At 35.6% G+C, this 16,287-nt stretch overlaps 1 long non-coding RNA gene across 2 annotated transcripts in view; it reads right to left on the bottom strand.

Moving 5' to 3' along the window:
- Positions 1 to 16,287, bottom strand: part of LOC150106470 (uncharacterized) — a 63,350-nt gene that overhangs the window by 35,156 nt on the left and 11,907 nt on the right. The window contains exon 1 of one of the 2 annotated variants that reach the window (XR_016548308.1): positions 5,547 to 5,667. The exons of the other annotated variant lie outside the window; for it this stretch is intronic. This is a non-coding gene — a long non-coding RNA (uncharacterized LOC150106470). Of the gene's footprint in view, positions 1 to 5,546; positions 5,668 to 16,287 lie in introns of those variants that run through there. 2 annotated transcript variants of the gene reach the window in all.

Below are 16,287 nucleotides of genomic sequence, written 5' to 3' on the forward strand. Positions count from 1 at the left end.
TTGCAAAAATTATCCGAACCTCCCCCATTTTTTTCGATTATTATCTGATAGTGATAATTAAAATCAAAGATTAAAGACAGGATGGTTGCTAAGTAACTGTAGTTGAATTTAGATCTAACAAAGTTCCAGCAAATAATAGTATAAGCGACCATAACGGTCGCCTATTAGTACGACTGAAGACGCACATGGATAATGTTCGAGGTCAACATGATTAAATTTCTTAAAAAATGAAACTTTAACGGTGAAAATACATCAAATTCATACAAGATACAAGAAACCTACATGACTGAGTGAAAATAAAATAAAATGAAATAATAAAGAGATGGGGACTACTGAGTGATCCTCATCTGCTGACGTAGAAGATTCTCCCAACCAACCAATAATTCAGTGTTCAGAGCTGTAAAGGTTTGAACGAAAACATTACGAGTTAAATTTCATATCTTTTAATTTCTGTAGAAGGGCTGCTAAGTACTTTCCAAATATTATCCACGATAATACTTGTGTGCTTCAGATCTCGCTGTGATTGAATAGCAGACTTCAAAACGTGTTTGAATGAGTCTCGATACTCATTTACAAAGCTGATGGACGTGTTTACGTATGGGGATTACCAGGACATCTTTATTTACTAGATTAGATTGTTGTATATCTTAAGTGTAATGGAGATGTTATGGGGATACTTCTCCTATCTTGGACTGGAATCCTTCCCTTCCCTCCAGCATTTATCGTGATTCTCGGAGAAATGAAACATCGATCGCTGGTATATTGAGATTCTGGACAATTCTGAATATCCATGCGATAATGCGCCATATCATGTTGAAAGGACTTTGGCGACATTATTTGAAAGAGAGAGAGAGAGAGAGAGAGAGAGAGAGAGAGAGAGAGAGAGAGAGAGAGAGAGAGAGAGAGAGAGAGAGTGAATAATCATGACATAAGTCTGCTATCCAGAAATAAGTCCAAGGTATACAGATATGTATTTATGTTAGGGAAAACACGACTCGGATGTATTATGGTGATGATAAATTTATTGTTAGTGGTTGTTCTATAAAGAATTTTGTAATATATTGCAGATCTTTTCACAAAACTTGAAGTAGGAAACGATCTATTGTAACTCAACTGATTACCCCATTAAGAGAATATTACAAAATACGTATCTATCAAAGAAAAGTTTGTAATAATACTTTAAAAAAATGAATGTCACTTTTTTTTCTTTCTTTGCAAAGGGGCTATGTGCTACAGGAATCCCGCAACTAATTCAGATGGAACCTTCAGAGAACTTTGTACTTGTAGAAGTGGACTTCAGTGTACTCCCCGTCGGACGGGTCAATTTGGAGTAAGTAATAGCTATGTATAAAGACGATCGGGTGTTTCAACTACTGGTTTTATAATTATATTTAAAAGTATTTTAATATTTGACAAAGATTAATCATAATGCACGTATTAATGTTTCTGTAAATGATATAATTATGACAAATGTAGTTCAGTTTCACTCCATAGAAAACGATATTCTTTCATAGAAAAAAACTTTGACTTTAGCTAGAAGCGTCAGGTGCATAGAAGACTCAGTTGGAGACAATTTCTCCCTCAAGAGAATTTTTTTTTTCATTTAACCATTCGGAAACAATGAAAATACGGAACGAGATGAAAAATACGTCTTTCACCCCTCCCCAATATGCTGATGATATGAATCACGCATATAGAAACCTAATAACTCACAACTTGCTGTTATTATTCACTTCCTTGAGAAATTTTGCAAGCCATCTCTTCTGAATGAAATTACTATTGGTAGCATCTGCCTTTGGGCTTCATGTATATTTCCTTTAATTAAATCTTAAGAGAGAGAAAGATGAAGAATTCACTTGAAGTAGGTGACAGAGACCATATTTCCTTTTTTTTTTTCATAAATATTATTACAAGTTCCAAAGAGAAATTATATTATTTTATAACGCTTGATTTTAAATATTATACCCATAAAATGAGTATAATATTCAAATTTAAGACTTTTTATACTGAAGTATAAAACCATTATCATGAAAAGAAAAAGCAATGCAATGTGTGAGGAACTGAGAATTTCCCCTGCAAAAGTTCCCCTAATGTATTGTATGCCCAAGAATGGATGGGCAGCTTTTCCAACTTTCGACAAGTGTTGTTACAGTTTGGTCATCACATGGAATCTCAAGCAGGAGAAGAAAAAAATCAGACCATGTTTCTGGTTCGAACCGATTGTTTCGGCCATCAACGATATCATTCTGTTCAGGCGACTTGCATACAACTCCAACTTTTTTTTTTTTTTTTTTTGGTAGAGATGATTAAACATTTGTTATTATTAATGATCACACCCATGATTTACACCATTCTACCGAATTTGATAAGCATGATATAAGGGTATATTATCCTAGCGAGATTACTACTTTAGCATGTGTGACAGACACTAATGTGGGAACAGAAATGGATGAATTGGAGGTCCTTACGATATTGCAGAATCTCAATGTAAATACAGCTGTGGGATTAGATGGGATATCAGCTAGGATTCTGCGAGAATGTGCAAGAGAACTGACAATGCCTCTGACTAGACACTTTAATTTAAGTCTCAGCTTTGGTAGAGTTCCAGGGGAGTGGAAAGAGGGCAAAATAATTCCTTTGCATAAAGGAGGTCTAACACTGCAGTATCTAATTATAGACCAATCAGTATCTCAGGCGTGGTGGTAAACGTACTGAAAAAATTGGTCAAAGAGAGAATTCAAGAATGGATGGATAAAAATATGATACTGTATGAGGGGATTCTGTCAAGAAAATTAGATTAGAACAAATGGGTTAAGTGGATAAAAAGATGGCTGCTGGACGGATATCAGAAAGTGGTATATAGAAGAGCAAAATTCAGGCAAAAGCTGTTGACTAGTGGTGTGCCGCAAGGTTTAGTGCTGGGACCATTGCTGTTTAATTTGTACATAAATGATGTAGGAAATAACCTGAAAGGAAATATTCAGTTGTTTGCTGATGATGCGAAATTAGGTAGAGTAATAGTTAATCAAGACGATACGAACAGCTGACAGGAAGATTTAAATAGGCTGTCAGTATGGGTAAATGGCTGTCGAGAAATGTGAAGTTATGCATTTTGGATTAAACGTTGTCACTGTACTCCAGGAAATAGATGAAGGAGATTTAGGGATGGAGATGGTAGAGAGTTAAAGTTTAAAGGACATATTGCAAAGGTTAAGATTACTTAAGCACATAAGATCACTTGGCTATTGAAGAACACACTAACAAATAGATATAAGGAAGTTGTTATTCCTCTTTATAACGTATTGATACGCCCACATCTTGATTATTGTGCTCAAGTCTGGTCCCCTGGGTTTCTTGGGGATGAGAAAGCGGTGGAGGAGATTCGATGGCGAGTAACGAAGATGATAAATGGTCTGTGGAATGTTCCCTATGAGGATAGATTTAGGGTGTGTAGATTGCAGAAGTTGGTTGATAGGAACATGCTATATTTTAAGTTTCTGAAAATATTTTAAATTGTATAAAATGCTGAATTATATGTTATAATTCAATTCAAGTTATATTATTATTTTCAAGAGCAATAACATTACACTGATAAACTGTGTTAAACTTACATGCATAATTTCACTTCGGGCTCAAACGTTTTTTAATGAACAGAGAGAAAATAATAATTGTGAGTCCTTCCCATTTCTAACAAATAAATACATTACTCAATTGAGTGAACTGTTTTGTCTTATATTTCCAATAGATTATATATTTGTTCACATAAATTTTTCTTAACAATAATGGAACAAAGGTATGGATTGCAGTTATCAAAATGTTTCCCGATATAAAATGTACTAGTGTTATTGATTAGTAATTACCGAATAACAATATCAGGGAATATTGCATTATAAATTCTCTAGTCGGTATCAACAATATCCTATGGTTAGAATGACCTCAGTTGGAATCCTGTCTAGCAAACGAAAAACCTTTGTAAGGGCGTTTCGACTAAAAGGAAGTTATTATCCAGTCTTACACAGAGGTTAACAGATTTTATTTCTTCAGGAAAAGCTGTTTTTTCATCCTTCAAAACAAGTAGATTGTCCTGGAGAACGATTTCTAGACATGCAATACCACTCTCATAGATGTAGCTGTTTCTTCCCAAATTCTTAATACCACCTTAATAACACCTGCGCAATTCAGCAAAACGATTCAAAAGGAAACAAATTTATATCTCACACATGACAAAAAATTAAACCATTTACTTTGAGAATAATCGAATATGTTAAGCCACATATTAAACAGACATGGACGCATCGTGCCATATAACCAGTTAGTGTTTGTAGCCGGTATAAATTGGAGGAATATGGCTAACAAGTCAGTGCAGCTGTGTCCGGGTAAAATGGCTGCGAGAAGGGAACTAACGTAGTTTGAAAGAGGCATTGTGATAGGATGCCATGTTGCAGACATATATGTTCGGCAAATTGTTGACATATCGGGTGATCCTAGGTCAATCAGTGATGCCATACTGAGATAGAAGCACAGGGAGTCAACTGTAAGTGCTATGACCGACCACACTCACCGAAAGCGAAGGCAGGATGCTACGAACGATTGTAAAAACTGCCATTCGTCGGCCGACACGTTAAAGGCGGAGTTCCGGGTATCGACTAGAACATATTTTTGTCGAAATATTTGCTGAAACAAATCTGCACAAAAACATTTAGAATCGAGGCTCACAACATGGGTTTCCATAGTAAGACCACAATATGCAAGCCCCAACCAACATAAAACGTCGTCTTCAGTGGTGCAAAGAGCATGTACAGTGCGACTGGAACGCTCACAAAGCTGTGTTATGGAGCAACGAATCATGCTACACCCTTGCCCAAGCATATGATTGGGTGTAGGTGTGGCAGATGCCCGGTGAACGTAATCTGAATTTCTATGAAATTCGTAGGTGGCTGTGGTGGTATGGTCCTGTTTTTACTGGTTTGGCATCGGACCTCTGTTTGTGGTGCGACGAACTCCGAGATGTATCTGGCTGCTGTAACTGCGTGGTTTGTAATAAATTATGACACTTAACTGGCCTCTACAGAGCCCTGATCTAAACCTTGCTGAACATCTGTAGGAGGTTCTGCAGGAAGAATGGTTAAAAATTCCCATTATAGCTATCGTATCCTTATGGAAATCATGCTCCTTAGGATTTCTGCAGTCATCTCATCGGAAAGAGGTCCTGCATCCTATTAAGGTGGGCGACATGGCTGGGTGTTCTTCACACTATGTGCCCGTTAACTTCTTTTCAAGCAGTATATATTCTAGCTGGTTTGCTTCTTTTGTAGGATGAAAGAATCAAGTTTCCATGAAGAGAAAATTCTTTCACCTCAGTATGAAACTGACTAACTTACCATCAGTTGAAAAGTCTAAGTTTTTTTTGGCATCCTAGACGGGATTCGAACACGGGTCCTTTTCACTCAAGAAATCGTTGGTTTGCACTGCTACGGAGACTGCCCATTATATAACTATTTCAAAATACACCTCTTTGTTATGATAATCTGTGATCATTAACGTACTTTTATTTCTTTCAGTTATTTCTTTTCTAATTTATTTAATGCTTTCAGCTTTGTGAATCGACAAGTTCTACGACCACGACAACGGGTGGTACTGTACCAAGTGTTGTGACATCAACAACTGTATCCACAGCTGCTCCTTCACCTACAGGAGGATAAACAACAACAACAAAAAAATCAATTCATAATGAAGGAATCTAAGGCTAATAATGAATTCATTTTTTTCTTATATATAATTCTAGAATTAATAAAATGCAATATGCATCAGATCATTTTTTTTGTTATTTGTTAATACGTTCATTCATCACACATTACACAGACACTAAAATTATTTATGGTGAATTACACCGAGTAGTCTAAAAATAATAACAAATACTCTAACACCATTTTCGGGAGGAGAGTCGAAGTCCTTTAACCCTCGCAAACTTTTGTAAATCTCTGAAAAGTCCATTGCTGAGTCTTAAAGACAGCGTTAATTTTTCAGACCATTGGGGCGAAGAGAGTAGAGAGTATACGGCAGAAAACTCTACGAGGTGTTGGCGGCCCTCATCCGAGTTGATAGAGAAGAGAACGCGGCTAGAGAGAGCGCTGGCTCTGGTTCTGTTGCAGGAAAGGTCTCTTTTGTGTTATTCCTTGCTTAAAAGGATGAATTTAGTTGTCTGGCCGTAGTATGGTCTGCCACAATCACACAGAATCTTGTAGACTCCTGGATACTGAGTAGGGAGATGTTTCATTTTAGGTCTACTAAGTATGGAACGAAGTTTTGGAAACGTAGTGGAGCAAGTTCTAATGTTGAATTTCTGGAGCATTTTAGCAAGTTTTGGGGAGAGAAAGCTGATATATGGTAACGAAATAAAAGCTCTTGGTGGAGAAGAATCTTCAGCAGCAGTTGAGCGGCGGACAGAGAGAAATTTATTAATCTTCTTAAGAGAGAATCCATTGTTAACAAAAGACCTTTTGAGAAAATGTAGTTCGTAATCAATTTCTGTTTCATCTGTAAGTAACGATCTGGCTCGATGTGCCAGGGTTGAAATGATACCAAACTTTTGTGGAGGGTAGTGATGGTAAGAAGCATGAAGGTATCTGTCTGTATGAGTGGGTTTCCTAAAAATGGAGATTTTGGTATATTCAGCGCATCTCGTAAGTTTTAAGTCCAGAAAGGGGAGACAGTCGTTGGATTCAAGTTCACAGGTGAAATTGATTTTCTGATGAAAATTGTTGAGGTGGTCTAGAAAAAGGTTGAGGTTGTCCACGCCGTGTTCCCATATGAGGAATACATCGTCAATGTAACGATACCATATTTTAGATTTAAGACTCGAGGAATTAATAGCTTTTTATTCAAACGCCTGAATAAATATATCAGCAAGAATCGGAGAGAGCGGACTGCCCATAGCTAAACCTGAGTTTTGTTTAAAAATTTTGTTATCATATTTGAAGTATCCTGAGTTCACACAGTGAGAAGAAAAATTTTTAAACAAAACTCAGGTTTAGCTATGGGCAGTCCGCTCTCTCCGACCAGACAACTAAATCCATCCTTTTACGCATGGAAGAACACAAAAGAGACCTTTCCAACAGAACCAGAGCCAGCGCTCTCTGTAGCCACGTTCTCTTCTCTATCAACTTGGATGAGGGCCGCCAACACCTCGTAGACTGGCCACTAACTTCTAATATCCATGTGTGCTATGATGAACTTGAAAGAAAAATAATTGTATCTAGAGAAATATCGCTTGATTCATCTCATATTAACAATAGCCCGAGATAATATCTCTGATGCACAAGTTGCCACTATCCAATACTGGCACACTCACGCCAGCTCTCGCACGTAGTCAACGTCAGTTGGAACTCAAGCACGCATTCCTTTCTTTTAAATGTAAATGTACTTGTGTGTTTTATTTCTAGATCTGTTAATGTATTTTATCATGTCTCTGTTATTTTTTATTTAATTCTTTGCCAGTGATACCTGAAGAAGTTGATGTATTCAACGAAACTAGTTGTATCTTAAGTTTGATGAAGAAAAATAACATCCATAATGTCAATTTTTGTCAAGAATATGTTTTGAAGCATAAGCATATACAGTACTTTGGCAATTTTATGTATGATGCGTAGCGAAGCATAGATTACATACTCTGTGAACGTAGAGACACAGGCTGGAGTTTTATTTATTCTTATGGGGTTTATCCTGCTTTCTCCCCTGTCCCTTTCGGGGAGGGGGGGGATTAAGCCCTCCTAATGAGGGGGGGTTAGGAATATATATTTTCTGACTGTAAATCCGTGTTTCACCCGGAAAATAGGGTTTCCAGATGAAAAAACCCTCTACCTCCGTGTCAGAGGGCTGGGGATAAACAAATATCACAAGAGCACGTTTTATTCGATGAAAATATGTTCAGTTTATCTGTCTGTAGAACGTTCTAATCAAGAAGTATATTTTCCTGCCAAATTCCGATCACGTAGAATCCTGTGATTGTTCTTAAACTACTAATGCAAATCTATATAGGCTTGAATATTAAGAGTTTTGTTCTTTTAACAGCCATAATAATAGTACAGACTGTTTGTTTCAAGGTTTGAAACTTGACATTCAGAAAAGCGAATGTAAAGCTAAGTCCTTTCCTAACATTTGTGGCCAGGAAGAGGACAAATGGAACCTCACATATTATGTCTAAATATTTAAAAATTAATAAATAAAGCTAACGAAGTGTGAAATAAATATGTTTTATCCTCTTACCTTGACAAATATACTTTCATAACGATAAAAATCGAAAAATATGTGTACATCTATAGTTTATATATGACTGAAAGTCGGCAAAATATCAAAGATGGCTGAATTTAATTATTATTATTATTATTGCGCATGTCTAGGTGGTCTGCTGATGGGCCGGCGATGCTCGAATGAGTAATAAAGACATACAATAATTCATAAATGATTGTATATTCATTCCATAAAAGTTATTTTTTTCTTGCCTTCATTTCAGAAAAATCACTATATTATTATTACTACGATTTTCACTGAACCTCTTTATCTATTTTTTTTACATAGAAACACATGGACACGAGTCCCCATGTGTTCCTATCGCTGAGTGTTGCCACACAACCGTCTCGAACCACATGAACACGTGTCTGGCCAAATTACTCATCACAAAATCATTCCTTTAATCCATACAAAATAGATGATATGTGCTTGGTTGTTAGCAATTATTTGTATGTCATTTGATTCTAAATAGGTGGATAATTTAAACCAAGCGCATAAAGGTTATATTATTCCGAGTCTATAAATCAGTCGCGGAAATGGAAGATTCTTTTAAGTTTGTGTTACTACAAAGTAAAAGTCAGCAAGGACTTTAAAAATTGTAGTTCGATCTCCTTAAGATGTGGTGAAGCCATATTCTGGTAAGATTACCTATACTATACTTAGTGAGAAGTAACTTGTTTCAGTGAGTCAAGATTTAGTGGGTGATGTGCTAAGACTTTTCCCTCTTCAAGTGACAAATGCTATATTATTCAATTAAGTGTTCATTGACTGAACGAGAATATTGAGAAGCATATCTGTTGTAATTTAGGACTATCGAACTTACAAGAACTAATTTTGATTGTCTGAGCTTAGAGAATTACAAATAAATCTGTGATGGTTCACGAGTTGTATTCTTTCTGAATATCTTGAACTGATTTGATATTTAAATGCTTTGAGATGTAACCTTGATCAGAGTAAGGTTATGATAGAAGTTCTCTGTAATAAGAAGAATAAGATCCGTTAAATATAATCTTTAATTATAAAGTTTAAGCTCAGCTGAGTAGTATACAAGAATCTTAAAGAGAGCTTTATATTTGTTTAATTATAATGTTCCTGTTGGAATACTGTGTTATGATGTAATTTATGTGACACTGCATTAAATAATTTTAATTGAATTGAATCTTGTATTTTTTTCATTGCAACGCTCATTAAAATAATTCGAATTTTAGCGGGAACACTATATAATAAAGAGAACCTCGGCCTAAAATCAGCTTTATAATAACCTAGTACAGTTGGTGGTTGATTTATCAAAGTTGCTCATGCAATTCAGAACATGGAGTAGCGCAGTATAATATAAAGTTTCTTTATGTGCGGATGATATATCAGCCTACAACTAGTTAAATACTAACGAGAGAGAGCGATAAGACGATAAAACTTGATTGAGCAGAAGCTGTGATCGAACACTGTCACCACCTTGTGCAGACCTATTCATGGAAAAGTTGGAAAATGAAATTTTACCCAAATTACACCTAAACCATCGATATGGTGGAGATGTGTTGATGATAATTTCATCATTTGGAATGAAAACATAGAAAACCTGCAGGTTTTTTAGAGAAAATAAACTCTATTCACAACAAAGTTAAATTTACTCTAGAAGTTGAAAAAAACAGACAACTCCCCTTCCTAGACATACTGGTGAAAAGGCAGGAGAATACTTTTAAACTTTCCATATACGGAAAACCGGAGCTTGTGTAGCTCAGCGGATGTGGCGTTTGCGCACCACGGCGCTTGGCCGCATGTGGTGTGCAAACGTGCGGCCAAGTCTAGTCGGCGTTTTGAGTCTAATCGGCGACTAGAGGAAGGTTTTCTAAGCCTTCTTTCGACCGGTTCCCGAGTTATTCGATCTCTGGCACGAGCAAGCGGGTTTTTCATCCTGTAAACTCAAGAAAAATAAAATTTTACCCAAATTACACCTAAACCATCGATATGGTGGAGATATGTTGATGATAATTTCATCATTTGGAAATCGACCGTAGAACCCACATTATTTCAGACATTAAATACGAGTGTTAGGGTTAGGGACCACGAGATGGCAGCACTTGTTGAGTCGTGACTCTTCACTGCGTGCCGCTTAATTGCCTTGGGCCAGCTATCTCTGATTGGGTACCAGTGTAGATTGAACTGCCCACTCAGTCTCCAAAAGTTAGATCAGCCTAAAAGCCTCATCTACTCCCTATATATACGGGAACAAAAAGGTGTTAGCTGGTTTTTTTATACAGAAAACCTAAAGATACTGGACGTTATTTACATTATTCTTCCAACCATCATAGATCACAAAAATACAGCATCATTCACATTTTTCGGAACAGAGCCAAAACGTTTATTTCAGACGAAGAAGAGCTAAAGACAGAACTTTCTCAAATTGCTATAACACTCTCGTAGAATGGTTTTCCTACAAACATCATTAACAAGTTCCTTTATAAAGACAATCTTTAACAACAAGGAAATCATGCAACACGTGTGCATACACCACGTATCCAATGATACTGACTGAAGCTTCTCAACACATGCACCCAATGTCACGCATAATTTCAAATTTAACTGCCTGAAAGTTAGCAACGTTTCTGTATTCTCATATTTTTTGTGTGTACCGTTCAGCCTTGACAAAGCTAGACAGTCGCTAGCGAAACTAGTAGGCAGGATTATATTAATATAGTACCTATGGTCTCATAAACACAAAAAGTCTCGTTTTTACATAAAGGTTCTGTTTAAGCGATACTCCAGGATTTACATACACGGAATCAACAAAAACATGTAATCAGAAAATCCCAAATAAATCAAAAACTAATTTTTCTCAGTATTGTTTTAAAAGTTGGACACCCAAAAGAGAATGCAAATATAATTAACGCACGAACAAAGTCCGATTGGATAATAGTACTCGTATGATAATTTAAAAAGAGTGATGTATTGTATGATCTTAGAGATGTGAAAACAATTATACACTTGCAGTTCGTTCGTGGTCAAAGTATGCAAATTAGGGTTAATTTAACTGCAAATGTCATCGCTATCATTTGGTTTCATTTTCCAAAACGAAACCATTCTGACTTAAAAAAAAACAACAACTAAAATGGGCGGTAGATGGCGTTGATAGTAGTTGTGTCGTAGTAGGAGAATTAAGTAGTAGTGGAGAGGATGAGATGCATTTAGTGAAGAAGTAGAGTAGAGTGCCCTCCGGCGATGAGTCTTTGGGCGGGAGCCAAAATCATTATTTTAGTTTTTTATTCTAAAAGAGATCTTCAACTAGTTTTTCACATTTGTTCCTCATATTTTACAAAACGTTTCTTCGGCATCATTTTATATTTGTAAACTAGAAGCCAGTGAACAAAGAAAAAAAAACTTTTGTTATCAGTAAGACGAGTATTATTGTTATTATTATTATTATTTCAAGAAATTCAAGAATTTATCGCGAGAGGGTCCACAGTCTGTGGCTAAATCTACCATTAATTCACTACGCTATTATTTAACCATTATTATCATCCTGTAATTAATACATTGATTAATATATGTATATTTATCAGTATGTTATTGATATTGATACAGTTGTCGTTATCCGTTATGTACTATGTTATTGATACAGTTGTCGTTATCCGTTTTTAACAGGATTATCTGAACTCATAAGAATTCTTCTAAATTTAATCATGATTGCTTAAACATTACATTACTGAACCAACATGGTACAAAGAGCTTGTGTACAGTGGAATGTGGAAACTTGGAAAGATGCATTATGGAGCGATGAATCACGCTACACCCTCTTCCGAGCATATGGTAGATGTGTTGGATGCGGTGAAACGTTTATTACTATAGTGTGTAATCCCAACTATGAAATTCGGGGGTGGAGGTCCTGTTTTCCTGGTTTGGCCTCGTACCTCTGCTTGTGGTGCCAAACAATGAACTCCGAGAGGTATCACAACATTCTGGACCGTGCAATTCCTCCTACTTGCTGACCTTTCTACAGAACTGACGATTGCTAGTTCAGCTCTTTCAGCAAGACAATGCACCGTGTCATAAGGCTGTTGCTGTAACTGCGTGGTTTACGGACATGAACGTCACCACACTTGACTGGCCCTGATCTCAACCCTTCTAAACATCTGTGGGATGAACTGGAAGGTCAGGTGAGTTCAAGGGACATTCGTCCTATAAAAAGTTCAGGACATCATTACATGTCTACAGGAAGAATCGTGCAAAATTTCCCTTTATCGTTATCGCACACTTCTGGAAAATGTCCCCCTCCACATAGGATTGTTGCAGTCATCACAACGAAAGGAGGTCTTACATCTTATTAAGACGGGCGTCCTGTTCTTTGTTCTTCACCCTATGGTGTCCGTTGGCTTCTTTCCAAGCAGAGTATACATTATTCTCTCATGGCTTATCATCACATGTCCAATGCAGAATTATATTTTTGTCTTCATTTTAAAATAAACTAAGAATAAGCACAGTCGTTTGGTTCCCTACACCAAAGTTCTGTTTTTCAAATCACATATAAGCGGAAAAGGAGTGGTTTATGTTGGGAACCAACAGGAGGAATCTACATTGTGGATTCCTGTACAGTTTCTGAACAAGCATTATGCTGAAGATCAAGGCATATTTATATTTTAGCTATGTTACCAAGTTTCTTTTCAATCATTCATTACTATAATTATTTCTATTTTAATTAAAATTTCTATTTCTGAAAGTGCGCAATGATAAATGAAGAAAGCAGAATTCTCAAATTATATCATTAGAACGTTATTCGAATATAAGTAACGTATATATATTATCTTTCTCTGAACAGAAAAAAATATTAAAAATATTTTAACAGGTGAAATATATTTTCAAGAACTATTTTTTCCGGAAATGCCTGCGAGGAATTTCACAAATATGTCTAAAAGAAGTCTTACTAACGAAGATTAAGGAGCCACCTAATAATAATAATAATAATAATAATAATAATAATAATAATAATAATAATAATTAACTTCAATTGTAACTGTTCTTTCCGAAAAAATCGTTTCTGTCTTTCATTTTTAAGAATAGATGAATCCTTGTGTTTTTCAAAAAAAAAAAAAAAAAATTGTTGACAGCTAAAATATTGCATTTAGATTATGAAAGTTCAAATTTCTGAACATTAGTGCTTGCAAAATTACAAACAAACAAACACAAATGAAGAGGGAATCTAGATTTCATTTGTAAGAGCACGCGTGCTTTTTTTTAAGAAAGGTAATTTACTAGATAAGGCAGAAAAAAAACAAAAAACTTATATTTTACTTGAACAAACTTTACAAGTAAACTTTACTCATAAACAGTTCATGAAATTAGAAGGAACGCAACAAATTCTCTCAATTTTTTTTTGGAATGTTTTCTTCAGATGAACTTATAGAACTATGACAATTTGCTACAATACTCAGTAAAGGCAGTAAAATTGCGCAGATAGAAAATGAATGCGAGTTTAAAGATTGGATTGCAGCACTTAACTATATAAATAAATATAAATTTACCTAGTTTATCTAGTTATTTAGTCTATTATTATTATTATTATTTAGTTTATCTAGTTAACGCTAGATAAGTTAACGATCACTTAACGCTAAAAGTGTTTAGAATTTGCTCAGGCAGTCTATCACTCATCCTCCAGGACGCGAGGAATATTTATAATGGGTTGTCACATGAACATGAGATAGCCGAATCATCGAGAATCCGCACAAAAAAAAAAAAAAAACAAGATTCCCAGACCTAATATATTTGTCTCATAGATGATTTTGGTGTAATCCAAACAATGGTATTCCATGCTCTCTTTCTCCTCTTAACTTTAGTAACTTTAGATCGATGATTTCTGATTTGATTTTACTCGTATTTGTTGAATACTGACAAAATGATTAAAGAAAACAATGCGACAGTTAAAGAAATTACTGTATCCACATTAGTTTATCTAGTTATAGAAACGCTAAGAGAAATAGAAAACGACTAAGATGAACGGGAGTTAGTGCAGTATGATGGAAAGGTTAGAAATAGTGAATAATAGCTACTTAAAAATATTTTTTAATTCCAGTAATAATGCACAACTGGGATCATGATATCGAAATTGTACCGAATATTTCTTAGAAATATCATTCGTTTTTCAAATTATTCTAACACGAGAATTTCTGTGATTTGAAATTCACGCGCCCTTCACGTTATATAACAATATTAATTAGAAGATTTTAAATTTATTTTCTCACATACCAAAAAACCAGACATCTTGATAGACCTATGGGTTTATCATGATGTCTGATTTAAGAATAAAAATTCCGAATAAGAAGAAAGATTCCAGGCTGAAAGATTAGATGCTACCGCAAAATATAACGATCCAGATGGCAAGAACAGAAAAATAGGGCACAACAAAAAAAAAAACCATATAGTGTGACTGTCCACATATTCCATACAAATTTTTTAGAAGAGCAAAATGGAAACTTCAGAAAAGTACATTTCACTCCCCCCCACCAAAAAAACGTAGCCTAAACAACCGGTGAAACGTGATAAAAAATTATGCATAGAGTACAGACAACAGGAAGTACGTTTCTCATCCGTCTGCATGTAGTCAGTTCATTATGCCGGAGGAGAATTTTATCACTCCATACCCCCTCTCCACCTTTGCCTAATGGGGATGTAGCACGAAACTGAGCACGTTTGTTCTTCAGAACAAACTTCCTTTTTCTCCTTACTTGGTGGTTAGTTCTTTGGTACTAATGTACTGGACTCGTCACCAACTTGGAGTGGCAATGCCGTAGAAAAGACATTCACTTCACAAAGTTTCATTATTCATTGAAAGTGAATGTTATTTTTAAGAAAATTAAGTTTGGTATTAACTGTAAAGAAAGACACGTGCTGTGACACCAATGCAATTCGCCATTGCTCTCTCTCTCTCTTAATGACATGGCAAAATGACATTCCACAAGTACAAATACGCTAATGAACCAAACCCACATAGTGGTTGGAACTTAACTGCGATCATTTATTAAACCTCTACCCGATATCAGTTTCAGAGGTTTGCTACTAGACGTCTCTGAATGAAAGAAGCTGTTGTTGTAATAATCAACGTTTCAGATATGACATCTAGAGATGTGACGCAAGCTTGCGAACAACTGCAGAAATTCGTCACTTTAGTTTAGGTAATAACTCTCCACTTTCGTAAACTTTATTTTTACTGTCTTGAACCAGACTTCGCCACTCGGATCTCATTTCTGCCTAACAGAATAAAAATGGAAAACTTCAAGCCCCCCCCCCCCATTCCTGCAGTAAACATTCTAACGTAAACATTATCACTTAAGTGTTTATTGTTATTGGCCTCAAGCGAAGTGTTTAAGATCTGTTAAGAACGTAGCGGAATTTTCTTTTTTAGCTATAGACATCTTCTCCCAATTTGTTGCCAGCGAAAATTTCCCCATTTACTAATTTCCTTCATAGGAGCGCTAGGGGAACAAAGGGGGTCAGTCAATAAAAGTGTGAAAACAGTTAGCTGAGAGTTGTGCAAACATTATACCCACGTCTCATAGGATTTTTCTGTATGTGTGAGTGAGTGAAAGATGAAATGAAAACAAATATGGATTCAGATATCTTAAGAAAAACATAAATTTCGAGGAAAATAATTAAACGATGTATTGAAAATGTAAAGGTAATGGAAAGAATTTATGGAAAGACTCTTCTAATTGCTTTGTTCTCTTTTAAAGTAAAGAATAGCTCCACAACTCAAAAGGGAAGTTTGGATTGCCAGCGCTGTGATTTAATATTACATTAATTTCATAGATAATCGCCAAGGATGCGGTAAAGACATAATATCATATCATTTGCATAAATCGTAGATAGAACGCTTTGTACATTCAGAAATTATACTGATGTTAGCGCTTCCACAGAAATCCCACGGAGGATGATTTTCAAGTACGTTTACATTTATTTTCTCATAAAATCTTAACTTAATTCAGCCAATTAATGAAATATACAAAAAAAGGA

This window comes from Typopeltis vanoorti, chromosome 5, assembly GCF_054136105.1.
Source record: "Typopeltis vanoorti isolate ZY-2024b chromosome 5, IOZ_Tvanoo_1.0, whole genome shotgun sequence".
Classification (NCBI taxonomy): domain Eukaryota; kingdom Metazoa; phylum Arthropoda; class Arachnida; order Uropygi; family Thelyphonidae; genus Typopeltis; species Typopeltis vanoorti.